Raw genomic sequence first — 14,160 nt, forward strand, 5'->3', positions numbered from 1 at the left:
GTGAGAGAATTTGGAGAAATTTAAAACAAGAACAGAAAGTTATCAGAACATCAAAAAGTTCAGCTTGTCAAGAGAATAGGTACAAACTATATGAAAGGAGTAACTTCTGATCAGTTCTGATAGACCAACCTAAAAATGATAATCTGTATTATTCACTTGCTCTCATTTAGTCATCAAGACAATCTTATGATAATAGATTGTAGATGTTATGTATTACCACATAAAAAATTACCCCAAAACTTAGAAGCTTAAAACAACAAGCAGTTACTGTTTGACTACCTCTAAATAAGACTTGGGAAAACCTATAATTACCAAACTAAAATATTGATATGTACATTCCCTTCGATTTGTTCAGATGCTGGCTTATGCAAATGTCCTCCAAAATATACACTACCCATGAAAAAAATACCGGTAAGGTAAGTTTTCGAAAGTTAATATCATACCACAATTAGGAATGTTTTCCATGTGAACTACTTCCCCCACCCATCACAAAGCTGTTCTTAAAATGGATCCACATCCTTGGCAGGCTAGAGCTTCACTGTTCTCTTCACTTTCCTTCTTTTCTTTGCTTTACTTTTTTCCTCTATTTGTCTCATTCCCTCTTCAAACAAAACTAATTTTAAAATATTGCTTGAGTTTTATGAACCCAATTTTGCTCTTGGGATATTCTATGTGAATTAAGAAAATAAAATATATCCTATTTTTATACCAACATTTTGGAGGAAATTAAAACCACACTATAACATCACATACACATACACACACACACATACACACACACACAAACCCTGATAAATTGCTATTATAGGCTCTTCTATAATGTAAATTAAATAGTTGACTGCAGCACACATAGAACATCTGCTAACCCAAATTAAAATGAAGGAGGAACTAAATTAGAATTGCTTTTTCCAACTAATCATCAAGAAGATGAAACATATTATGAGTCAGATATTCTCAATGTTTTAAGGCATTGCCTATTAGTAAGCTTAGTACAGTAAATTGAAGCAATAACTAAGTAGTGTCCTGGGGACCTGAAAGAGTTAATGACTGTGGCTGCCTAAGTGCTTAATTAACAGCTGGGTAGAGTTACGAGGCAACTCTAATTCAGTAATAACAACAGGTACAGCTTTGTTCACAATCCCAAGCCATGGTCTTTTTTCTGGAATTGAACCTATTTTATGCTTTCTTGCTTTTATTACCTGTTATCAAATTTATTATTTCAATATACATATTATAAAAACAGTGGTCAGTGGAAAACTATGGAAGGCAGAAAATAATTCTTAGAAACTTCTCATTCTCAAAAATTTGAAACGGTAATTTGAATGCCTGGCAGAAAGGGACAAAATATAATGCTTATTTCTCTACAGAGAACAGCCCATTGCTAGTTTCTCTCTCCCCTTCCTTGGCTCTCCCCACTGACTCCTGTAATTATCATTAAGGATGACAAGATTTGGGGATCCCTGGGTGGCGCAGTGGTTTGGCACTTGCCTTTGGCCCAGGGCGCGATCCTGGAGACCCGGGATCGAATCCCGCATCAGGCTCCCGGTGCATGGAGCCTGCTTCTCCCTCTGCCTGTGTCTCTGCCTCTCTCTCTCTCTCTGTGACTATCATAAAAAAAAAAAAAAAAATTAAAAAAAAAAAAAAGGATGACAAGATTTGCTTGACCTTGATGACCTGACTTTCCTCTTAAACTTTTTTTCACCATCAAAGAAGAAGCACTATCCTGGTCTTTTCAGTAGCACATACATCAAAATTAGAGCGAATCTCAAAGATGAGATTAGCATGGCTCTATCTCAAAATGACACGAAAACTATTGAAGTACTCCACACTTTTTACATTGCCGAAAATTAAATGAATGGTTTGTAATAATTGGAATTGTTTTCAATTGTGTGTAACAGGAAACTTAAGAAATGTTTAAACAAACAATGGTGTAATTTTTTGATTTTTCAAAGAAGCTATCAAAGATCCAATTAGCTTTCTGCTCTAGCATCTCTAAGGTATAGCTGTTATCTCAAGATAGCTCTTCTCCTTCCACCTTACATCTATCATCTACAAGGAAATAAGGAGGAAAAAAGACAAAAGACATAAGACATGCACCAGCTTAGATGGCTTTCAGAGACCTTTCTTAAATATCCCACGTGGTAGACTTAGTATCACCTTGGCCAGAACTGTGTTGTGTGTCATCCATCCAACCTGCTTCAAGAAAGCCCTGTAAATCAACTAATTAAGCTATATCTATTGCCACCAAAACTAAAATAGAGTTCTGTTCGTGAGGAAGAAGAGGGAAACTTTTATCAGACAGGCAACTGCCATTGTCTGCTAGTTGACATGAAAGAAAGATGTGAGGATATCACAATGAATGCAGAGGAGAAAGGCAAAGAAATTAAAACAATTTTAGAGAACAAAATAAAATGAAGAACAAACATGACTTGTCCAATAATTGAAGTTCCTGTGGGGAGCTCCCAATAGCAGTTAGTATATCTTTAGTGCTTACCACACTCTAAGTATTATTGCAGATAATTAATATAGATGCTTTCATATGGTAACTCATTTATTTTTCACAATAATCCTTGCAGAGATATATTCACCGTTTGTTTCTTATTTTCCATCAACCTCATTTCCATTTTTTTGCCTTTGAGGAAGAGCATCTTAAGACCACTCAGGAATTGTTCCTACCCTTTCAGTGGCCTGAGCAGTGGGAGCTGCAGACCAGTCTTCAGTGGCCGGCTAACCACTCCTGTCTTTGTAAGGAACTGCTGAATAGGCACAGAGGACACCTTCATGCCTTTGGGCAGCCTGCAACCCCAGGTTGTATAGCAGTGAACTCAGGAGCTGGAACAGTCCATTCACCCTGAAATTCCTCCTTGGTCATGGCCATTTCAACAGTGGCCTGCTCCTCCTTTTCAGGCTCTTCAGGTTCTCTGCAGAAAGAGAGATCAGGGAGGCCTCCCATGAATGTTCATAGGAGATGGTGCCAGGCATGTACAGAACTTCCCAGGCCAGCATCCACCACCTCCAGCCCACTGAGTGATCTCCCTTGCTGTTGCATGGGATGGCAATGCCCACACAGTGCAGAGGAGAGACTGCGTTACACAGAGTGATGATGGTAGGTGGATTAACATAAGACATCTCCGTGAGAGGCTGGTGGTCAGCCCTGGGATCAGTAACCTCCTAAAGACACTGGGAAGGCTGCCTGGATCTGGAGGTTAGTGGAGGTTTTAAGAGTGAAGCAACTGGTAATAGGAGAGGTTCCAATGGCAGCAACCAACTTCAGCGTAGCCCATGAGCCAGTACTCCTGGAAGATATGACGCTCATCATTGGAGTTTTCAATGGTGACAATGGCCTGAGCTGCCTGCAGAAGCTTCTAACAGGTTCTCTTCAGACTTATGATGTAGATGCCATCACTTTTCCTTTTGTAGATGGACTGTTCTATTTGGAAGTCAAGATTGGTGCCACCTAAAGTGGGTTCCTGCTGCAAGGAATTTGAGGACGTCCTCCTCCCTTTGCAGGATGTCAAGGCTCTAGACATTGTAAAAGTTTCTCATTGAGTTATAATGGGAATATAGAACAAAGCCCTATGTTTCCTTCCCCTGGGTAGTGCGGAAAAGGTGTTTTATCACCATTTTAGTGATGAGGAAAAAAAGCCATTTGCTCGTGATAAAGAGAAAATAAGCTGAAGAGCCAATTCTCAAATGTAGGTGTTAGAATCTACAGTCTTAGCACATATGCCCCAATGCTTTTCATTAGGGTGACCAAAGTTACTGGGCTTAGCACAGTTAGTCCTGAGGTCCAATACACCCCTCATTCCCAGGCACCCTGGGATGGTTGGACACCCTATGTCCCAGAGTTAATCCTGTTATTTTTTGTACTAGGAAAATTTTCAATGCTAAAATTAACACATAGTCTTAACGATGAAAACATAATGACTACAAATCTTTAATGGTTTTCATAATCTTTTGTCTTAAATTTAGAAGATAGGAGACACAATATGTCTGAATGGTGAAGAAATATTTATCCAAAGTTGACAATTCTTTAAATTTCACTTCATGAATGTGAGGATATTTTTATGGTCACAGAAAAGGCAATTTAGAAGTCACTTTGGTTTTTAAATTGAGTAATCAATTTATTAATTTACAGGTTCTAATTTCATTCTTCCTTAAGCATTTAACTTCAGCTTACAAATCTCATTTCTTTATAAGTCTAGCAGATTTGAACTGTCACTTTTAATGGCCTTCAGTTAATACTTGGTTACATTCTCAAATGTAGGTAATTGAACTCTTTTAAATGTTTTAAACAGGGTTTAGAAATTTAATATATTGACTTTCTTTTAAGTCCTTCAATTGTCTAAATGCCAAACATTCCCAAGTAATTAAATCATTCTTATGAACTAAATTAGTTAAACTTAAAAATATGGTGAAACTTATGGTCCACTAAATGTTCTAATACTATATATAAAGAGTAAAATTTCTTCTTAAATTCATAAATTTAAATCAATTACTCAGTTCTACATTTATTTATTTATTTAAAGATTTTATTAATTTATTTAACAGAGAATGCCAGAGAGCACAAGCAGCGGGAATAGCAGAGGGACTGGGAGAAGCACTGAGCAGGGAGCCCTATGCAGAGCTCAATCCCAGGACTCTGGGATCACGATCTGAGCTGAAGACAGCTGTTTAACCAACTGAGCCACCTAGGTGCTCCCAGAATTGAACACTTTTTAATAGGTTTTGTAAGTTTCTCTGTCTCACCTTCCCACATGAGTAGGTGTGTATATTTGCATGTGTGTGATTGTGTGTTGTGTATATTTGTGTGCATATTTGTGTATAAGTGTATTTGTGTCTATATTTGTTATTATTTGACTGTACGTATGTGTGTGAATGTGTATACACATGTACATGAAGGTGGTAGTGGAAGAATGACTCCCAGTATTTTCAGAGAGAGCTGATAGACAGAATGCTTATCAATAATAATCCTAGTTATTTTAAAATAGTGGAATTTAGGGACATTTGCTGCTTTTTACTTAAAGTTTTTCTCTATTTCTAGAACAAGTGTCACTTTTAAAAGAAAAGAAAAAAGAAAATCTATTTTATATTTTTAAGATTTTTTTCTTTCTTTTTAGGGAGAGAAAGAGTGCAAGTGGGAGAAAGAGAGATGGAGAAGGAGAGAAAGAGAATCTTAAGCAGGTTCTACACTCCGCACAGAACCCAAATTGGGATTCCATCTCATGACCCTGATATTGTGACCTGAGCTGAAATCAAGAGTAGCTGCTTAACTGACTGAGCCACCCAGGTGCCTCTAGACCATATTCTTCAGTCAAAAGAGAAGGTTCAGAATAATACATACATTTTGGGGAAAAAACTTGAATAAAAATTTAATGTGCTATGAATATAGATGGGTCTTAAAAAAATACATACCAAAAAAAAAAAAAATACATACCATATCTGGGGTGGGTTTGGAATTGGGGGCTGGAAGTATGTAATACGTAGCTGCTTAGAACAGGAATATGAATATAAACAAAAAAGGAGTTTATTTTGGTCACATAAATCCAGGGTCTAAGCTCTTTCTAAGCTTAGACCCACCATCTTTCAGGTGTGTGTCTCATATTCACAGTCACAAGACTGTTGTTTTAACTCCAGGCATTACCTCCAAATTCTAGTCCTGAAGAAGATAAAAGAAAATGTGTTCCAGATTTATCTCTTTCTCAGGGGAAAAAACAGCTTTGCCAGAAGTCATTCCCAGTAAGCTTACATCCCATTGGCAGAACTATGCCATGTGATCACACAGCGGCAAGAAACCTGGAAAACCTAGCTTATCAGTCAGCACATCAATCCCCCAAACATAACAGAACTTTTTGACATTAGAGGAGAAAAGATATTTTATATATGTACTCACATACTATTTCCATTTTTATAATAGGAATATACTTATATAGTGTGTGATTTTTAATTTATAAAGAATTTATGTATACAATGAGTGGAGGAAGGGCATTCCAGATAGAGAAAATTGTCTGATTTAAAATACTAAATATGTGGAAAATACTTCTAGTATAATAGATTAAAAACTGGTTTGGGGTGCCTGCGTGGCATAGTAGGTTGAGTAGACTGTTGGTTTCAGATCAGGTCGTGATCTCAGGGTCCTAAGATCAAGCCCTGCAACAGGCTTCATGCTGAGCATAGAGTCTACTTAAGACTCTCTCCCTCTTCCTCTGCCCCTCCCCGCTGTGGACTCTCTTTCTCTCAAATAAATAAATAAATAAATAAATAAATCTTAAGGGGAAAAAAAACCTGGTTTGATTGTTATTATGGCATTCACTCACTTCCAGGCAGTTAAGAAACTAGCTGAAGATAATCGAGCACCAGCCCAAGTGAAAAAAAAAAATCCATATTTGCACATCATACACAAATTAGTTTATTTTAAAATAGTAACATTAGATCAAAGCTTGAAAATGGCAAAAATTTACCCTCAATTACTCTATACAACTGTTTTTTTATTTCTTTTAAGTGAATATTTTTTCAATTTTATTTATTTAAGTAATCTCTGCACTGTATGTGGGGCTCTAACACATGACCCCGAGATCAAGCGTCATGTGGTCTTCCACCTGAGCCCACCAGGCACCCTACAATGATTTTTAAATTTAAAATATTTTCTTTTTTTAAAGATTTTATTTATTTATTCATGAGACACACACACACACACACACAGAGGCAGAGACACAGGCAGAGGGAGAAGCAGGCTCCATGCAGGGAGCCTGACCGGGGACTTGATCCTGGCACCCCAGGATCACACTCTGAGCTGAAGGCAGACACTTAACCGCTGAGCCACCCAGGAGTCCCAATTTAAAAGATTTTCATCCCTCTATTCCCTGTCCTTCTGTGTACATGCTTTACCTATCTGTAATTTCAAAGAACTTTTATCTTTGTAACCTAGAAATCAATTATTACAGAGAAGAAATAATGCAAACTGTTTTTCTTATTTGCATAAACAAATAAAGAGATACAAAGCAGTGAGTCTAAGAGAATAAACCCAAGCATTGGAAGGGGAGGCTTCAGAAGGTGAGGCTCTGGAAATAGATGGTGCACTGTGGTTGGAGGAAGCAGCTGCCTGAGGAGGAACAGAGTGAACCTTACAGCCTAGAGCTGACAAGAGGCACTGAGGTTATGAAGGATGAGTCAGAAGCCTGAGCTGGGGAAATTCAGAGGATGTGGGGACAAAGTAAGATCCTCATCTCAACTATTGACTTCTGGAGCGAGGTAGTTCCCTCTTGACCCTTGTGTGTTTGGGGGAAATTCTAGAGTATGGCACAAAGTAAGCAAGGAGATTGCATAGGACAGAGAAAAAGTCCTATGATTTCAATAAAACTTTCACACGTCTAGGAGTGAAAATTAAATTAAATTAAATTAAATTAATTAAATGACATTGCAAAGTCTCCAGCAATGTACCTTGAATACAATAGATCTTCAAAAATGTTAGTCCCTTCTGCCCCCCTGGCTTTGATGGCCCCTTGGTACCCATACTATGCTTTGCATTTGTTAAGTGTTCACTAAGAACATATTAGATGACTGAGAATTGGACAGGTGGCCATAGATTGATCATCCTAGGAGATAACATTTGCACAAGATGCCTTTCAGATTTATAATCCTAGCTTTCTCTATATCACAGTCTTTGCCCAGTATCTCCTGAGCTGATTTCTCTGTCTCAACTATCTTCCAGAGAGAGCAGGAATCTGCTTGTTTTATGGAGCTCGCTACCCTGTAGTCTATGGGATCTCTTTCCTTGTTGATGTTCTAATCCAGTACTTCAGATTTGTCTGTCACTTGCTGGTGGTTTCACAGTGCCTCTCTCCCTCACACCAATGCTATCCCTAATTGTGCTGCTCCTTGTCCTCCACGGAGACACCAGCCATGGCATCAGGCTTGGACCAAGCAGAGGAATCCATCCTAACCACTGGCCTGGGGCCACCAGTCCTCTGGTGTGCAGAAAGCTATCTATACAACAGGGAAAAGACAGTGTCTTCCAGAAATGGTGCTGGTGAAACAGGGAAACCAAAGGGAGACCTCCATGAGGAAAAAAAAAAGTTCTTTTTCCTTTGCTTCTTTTCAGTTTCTATTCTTGCTAAGACCTTCACCTTCATCCACTCTACATATACCTCTTAATATAAATATCATATGTCCTCCTTGTGAGGGACAAGGAATTAATGATTTTTCTAGAATAGAAAACATCTAAGGAAGAATTAGGGGAGAATGCCTCAAAGAAGCTACCATAAACATATTCTAGACCACCTGCATTAGACATCTTGATGCCAAGTTCCCCTGGCTCCAAGGAACAACACCTGGGCCCTCATCTTTGGTCTAACTGGTTCCTGGATGCCTGAGAGGACATGTGCACTAGATCACCATCTTCAGTGGCAACTCCCAGGCACCCAAACAAAAATGCGACTCATTCTCTCTTTCTTTCTGAAACTCCCAGAGGATATGTCTGTATCTGCTCTCTATATATCTTTAATAAACCCTGCTTTCACTTCCTTCTGGCTCATGTTTGATTTCCATCCTGCGTGAAGCCAAGGACCCTCTTGGCTGGATCCATGAGACTGACTCCCTCCTTCAACATGGTTCTCAGACCTGGCCTGCCTGCATCACTTGGAAAACTGAATAGCTATATGTAAAAAAAAGGAAAGAAGAAAAAGAAACAAAAAAGAAACTGGACCACTTTCTTACACTACACACAAAAATCAAAATGGATTGAAGACCTAAATGTGAGACCTGAAACCATAAAATTTCTAGAAGAAAAGATAGGCAGAAATGTCTGTGACATCAGCTGTAGAAACATTTTTTCTAAAGGGTATTTCTTCTCAGGCAAGGGAAACAAAAGCAAAAATAAATAGTTGGGGGCAGCCTGGGTGGCTCAGCAGTTTAGCGCCGCCTTCAGCCCAGGGCCTGATCCTGGAGACCCAGGATTGAGTCCCATGTCAGGCTCCCTGCATGGAGCCTGCTTTTCCCTCTGCCTGTGTCTCTGCCTCTCTCTGTCTCTCATGAAAAAATAAATAAAATCTTTTAAAAAAATTAAAATAAAAAAATAAACAGTTGGATTACATCAAAATAAAAGGCTTTTGCACAGAGGAAAAAGCATCAACAAAATAAAAAGGCAACCTACTGAATGGGAGAAGATATTTGCAAATAATATATGTGATAAGGGGTTAATATTCAAAGTATATAAAGATACATATAACTCAGCACACACCAAAAAAACCCACAAATAATCTGAATGAAAAATGGGCAAAGGACCTGGATAGATATTTTTCTGAAGACATATGGATGGCCAACAGATAGATCAAAAGATGTTCAACATCACTAATCATCAGGGAAATGCAAATCAAAAGCATAATGAGATATTACCTTACACCCCTCAGAATGTTTAGTATCAACAAGACAAGAAATAACCAGTATTGGCAGGATGTGGAGAAAAAGAAACCCTTGTGCACTGTTGATGGGAATGCACACTGGTACAGCCACTGTGGAAAACAGTATGGAGTTTCCTCAAAAAATTAAAAATAGGGCAGTGGTTTAGCACTGCCTGCAGCCCAGGGTGTGATCCTGGAGACCCGGGATCGAGTCCCACATCCGGCTCTTTGCATGGAGCCTGCTTCTCCCTCTCTTCTCCCTGTGTCTCTGCCTCTCTCTCTCTCTCTCTCTCTGTGTGTTTCTCATGAATAAATAAATAAATAAATCTTAAAAAAATTAAAAATAGAAATACAATACAATCCAGTAGTTTCACTACTAGGTATTTGCCCGAAGAAAATGAAAACACTAATGCAGAAAGGTCTGTGCATCCTTATGTTTGTTGCAGCGTGATTTACAATAGTCAAGATATGGAAGCAACCTTCATATCCATCAATAGATAAATAATGTCCATCAATAGATAAATAAAAAAGATGTGTATATATATGCCATATGCATATAAAAATATATATACCATATACATACAATATATAATATATTTGTTATATATAAAATATATATAACATATACATAAATATATATATACCATATACATATAAAAATATATACAACAGAATAATCCTCAGTCATAAAAAGAAAAGAAATCTTGCCATTCACAACAATGTGGATGAACTAGAGAGTATAATGTTAAGTGAAATAAGTCAGACAGAGAAAGACAAATAGTGTATGATTCGCTCACATGTGTAACTTAAGAAACAAATGAACAACAACATAGAAGAAATCAAGAAACAGACTCTTTTTTAAAAATTTATTTTACTGGAGTTCAATTTGCCAACATATAGCATAACACCCAGTGCTCATCCCGCCAAGTGCCCCCCTCAGTGCCCGTCACCCAGTCATCCCAACCACCCCGCCCACCCCCCCTTCCATTACCCCTTGTTCTTTTCCCAGAGTTAGGAACCTCTCATGTTCTGTCTCCCTCTCTGATATTTCCCACTCATTTTCTCTCCTTTCCCCTTTATTCCCTTTCACTATTTTTTATATTCCCCAAATGAATGAGACCATATAATGTTTGCCCTTCTCCGATTGACTTGCTTCACTCAGCATAATACCCTCCAGTTCCATCCATGTTGAAGCAAATGGTGGGTATTCATCGTTTCTAATGGCTGAGTAATATTCCATTGTATACATAGACCACAGCTTCTTTATCCATCATCTTTCAATGGACACTGAGGCTCCTTCCACAGTTTGGCTATTGTGGACATTGCTGCTACAAACATTGGGGTGCAGGTGTTCTGGCGTTTCACTGCCTCTGCATCTTTGGGGTAAACCCCCAGCAGTGCAATTGCTGGGTCATAGGGTAGCTCTATTTTTAACTCTTTGAGGAACCTCCACACAGTAAGAAACAGACTCTTAATGATAGAGAACTGATGGCTGCCAGAGGGGAGGTGGGGGTGGGTGGGTGAAATAGGTGAAGGGGATTAAGGGGTACAAACTTGCAGTTACAAAGTACTCACAGAGATGAAAAGTACAGCCCAGGAATACAATTAGATTGTAATTACATTGTTTTGTGACAGATGGTGACTACACTTACTGTTGTGAGTGCTGAGTAATGTATAGAATTGTTGAATCGGGGATGCCTTGGTAGCTCAGCCCTGATAGGCTCAGGGCGTGATCCCGGGTCTGGGGATCAAGTCCCACGTGGGGCTCCCTGTGAGGAGCCTGCTTCTTTGTCTGTCTGTGTCTCTGTCTCTCTCTCTGTATGTGTCTCATGAATAAATCAATTAAATTAAAAAAAAAGAATTTTTCAATCATTATGTTGTATACCTAAAACAAATATAATACTGTATGTTGGGCAGCTGCCTTCAGTCCAGGGCGTAATCCTGGAGACCCGGGATCAAGTCCCACTCCCACATCGGGCTCCCTCCATGGAGCCTGCTTCTCCCTCTGCCTGTGTCTCTGCCTCTCTCTCTCTGGGTCTCTCATGAGTAAATAAATAAAATCTTAAAAAAAAATACTGTATGCTAATTATACTTCAATAAAAAATAATAATGGAGGAAAAATTAACTATATAAAAATCATGCCAGATTTTACTGGGAATATTTAACATCTTGCCATCACTCTAAACTCCAGTTATTACTTATAAAGTCCACAGGAAAGTTACATCGTCTTTGTTAAATATAATGTTTATTTGTGAGCACTCTATTCCATGGCTTTTCTCCTAATTCACACCATTAATCCACCTCATGCAGGTTCATGGATCTGTCTAGCTCCTGGAGGAGGACAGAAGTTCCAGGCTCTACATTACCTTCAATTTATCTAACTGCTCTGTTCTGACATTTTCATGAAGCACAGATTTGATCATGTGACTCTCCTGATCAAAAATCTTGATCCCCTGTTGTAGAAGATAAACACCAGCTGCCTCTCAAGTCATGCCCACCTCCATTACCCCACATTGACTTGGGCTTCATTTCACACTCCTCTCCACTGTTGTTTAAGGTATTCCTGATACTGAGTGTTCAGCCACCATAGAAGTTTTCCTAGACCCTCCTCCATACTCCAGGAGCTTTTTGAACCTCTTTTAACAATCTGTCTTGTGCTAAAATGACCTATGTATTGGTTTCTTCCATAAGACCGAAACCCAGGGACAAGAACTGGTATTTCATTCATCCTCCTCACTCCCATTTCTTCTTTGATAATTTGCCTGTGTGGTATAAAAGTATAAAAGGGGCATCACTGGGATCCCTGGATGGCTCAGCGGTTTAGCGCCTGCCTTTGGCCCAGGGCATTATCCTGGAGTGTTCGGATCGAGTCCCACATCAGGCTCCCTGCATGGAGCCTGCTTCTCCGTCTGCCTGTGTCTCTGCCTCTCTCTCTGTCTCCGTGTCTCTCATGAATAAATAAATAAAATATTTAAAAAAATAAAATAAAAGGGGCATCACTAACCACACATGACCTCTGAACTCTTCTTCCTGCGGCAACAGCTAATTGGAGCAAAATGGATACTTGCTTTAGGCTATGCCAATCAGATTCTATCCTTCTGAATTTGGAAACAGAACACACATAAACTCAAGTTGGAAGCTCATGTAGACATGGAGCCTGAAAGTATTATTTGAGGGTAGCTCCTATGGGTCATGGAATAAACAGGTCAGAGAGCAGAAAGGAGGCTGATAGAAGGCAGAATGAAGCAGATATATGGCAGGGATAAAATGTCATGCGTGGGATAAAAAAACAAAAGAAGGAAACAGAAAGGAAAAGGGTGTGGAAGTCAGGGGAAGGGAAGAAGATGTCTGGGCAGCTTTCTAGATTCAGTGAGGCCAGCCTGTCCTGCTAGCATGGGCTCTATGAAACTGAACCCTTACCCTTTATGTAAACAAACCTCAATTAAAACGGTCTTCCCTTACAACTAGGGGATACCTTATTAATACAACCTAGCATTGTGCTTTGCTTATTAAGTGTTTATTAAATTGAAGTGTTAGACAACATTGCATTAAATAGAATTTTCTCAAGTTGAATCGGCTCTGGGCAGCTTCAGGAATATAAGACACAAGACGACCAACATCTTACGTATGATGGCTGCTAGTCATTCCCACTGAGTAGATCCTCCAACATGGAGGAAAGAAGGAAGAACTTTCTCCACTGTTCCAAATGGTCTCATAAATTTTACATTAAAAAATCAAGAGTGATTTCTCCAGAGAAATACACATTTATGACCTATGCTATTAAAAATGAATGATTCAATATTTTATATTTTATTCCAGATTTTCAGTAATCTTGGGGTTAACTTGATATTGATTGATAGAATGAGCACTATTACTGGAAGCTACATATAAAATATTCATAAGCATAATCCTATGGACTGAATTAGTCATAGGAGATATGATTAAGATGTATAGAATTCTATCTTTGCTGACCTTAATAAGAGAGCCAAAGTACAGCTTCCACTATAATTGGACCCTGCATACTAGGTCAGAATTGACCTATGGTAAAATTCAATCATTATTTAAACATTTCTATTCTGAAATCCCTTCCTAAATTGGAATAAATGAATTATATACTAGTCAGTGCTTAAACAAGAAACACTTTAAACATGAAATTTAGCTTGCATACAACATAGAGGCTATGTTGTTAGAACACATTTTAAGAATATATTTTACATGTTATTGCACCTTGTAACTGTTACCTTTTGTGTGTGCAGTTAAATGTACACGTGGGACCAGAAGTATACCACAATGCCTATGCAATAATGGGTTCTTTTCACCACAATGAGAAATATTTAGAGAATAATATGATTGCTTCATCAAGTAAAAGGAAAGACGTGTTTTGTATGTTCCTACTCTTACCTCATTCAATATTATTTTTAGATGTTCATTTGTGTAGCTAGTTATGCAGAATAGAGCAAAACACAGGATCCTGGTCATTTGGGCCAAAGAAATGGAAAATTGACTGTTTTTTGACTTGGCTTCACCTCTGGAGGAGAAAAGTAGTCAGCCAGGAAATTTGATGCTAGTGCAGACTGAAGGAGGTGCTACTGAGTAAGAAATTAAGAAATGCTACTCATATTGGGAATACATATACTTTAGGGATTCTCTGGGTGGCTCAGCGGTTGAGCGGTTGAGCGTTAGCCTTCAGCTCAGGGTGTGACCCCAGAATCCCGGGATTGAGTCCCACATCAGGCTCCCTGCATGGAGCCTGCTTCTCCCT

General features: G+C 38.8%; 1 pseudogene; it reads right to left on the reverse strand.

Annotated features, from left to right (window-relative positions):
• Positions 1-2,547: 2,547 nt before the first annotated feature.
• On the reverse strand, positions 2,548-7,904 carry LOC140598212 (small ribosomal subunit protein uS2-like; annotated as a pseudogene).
• Between the last annotated feature and the right edge of the window lie 6,256 nt (positions 7,905-14,160).

The sequence above is a fragment of the Vulpes vulpes genome, chromosome 3 (genome assembly GCF_048418805.1).
Source record: "Vulpes vulpes isolate BD-2025 chromosome 3, VulVul3, whole genome shotgun sequence".
NCBI lineage: Eukaryota > Metazoa > Chordata > Mammalia > Carnivora > Canidae > Vulpes > Vulpes vulpes.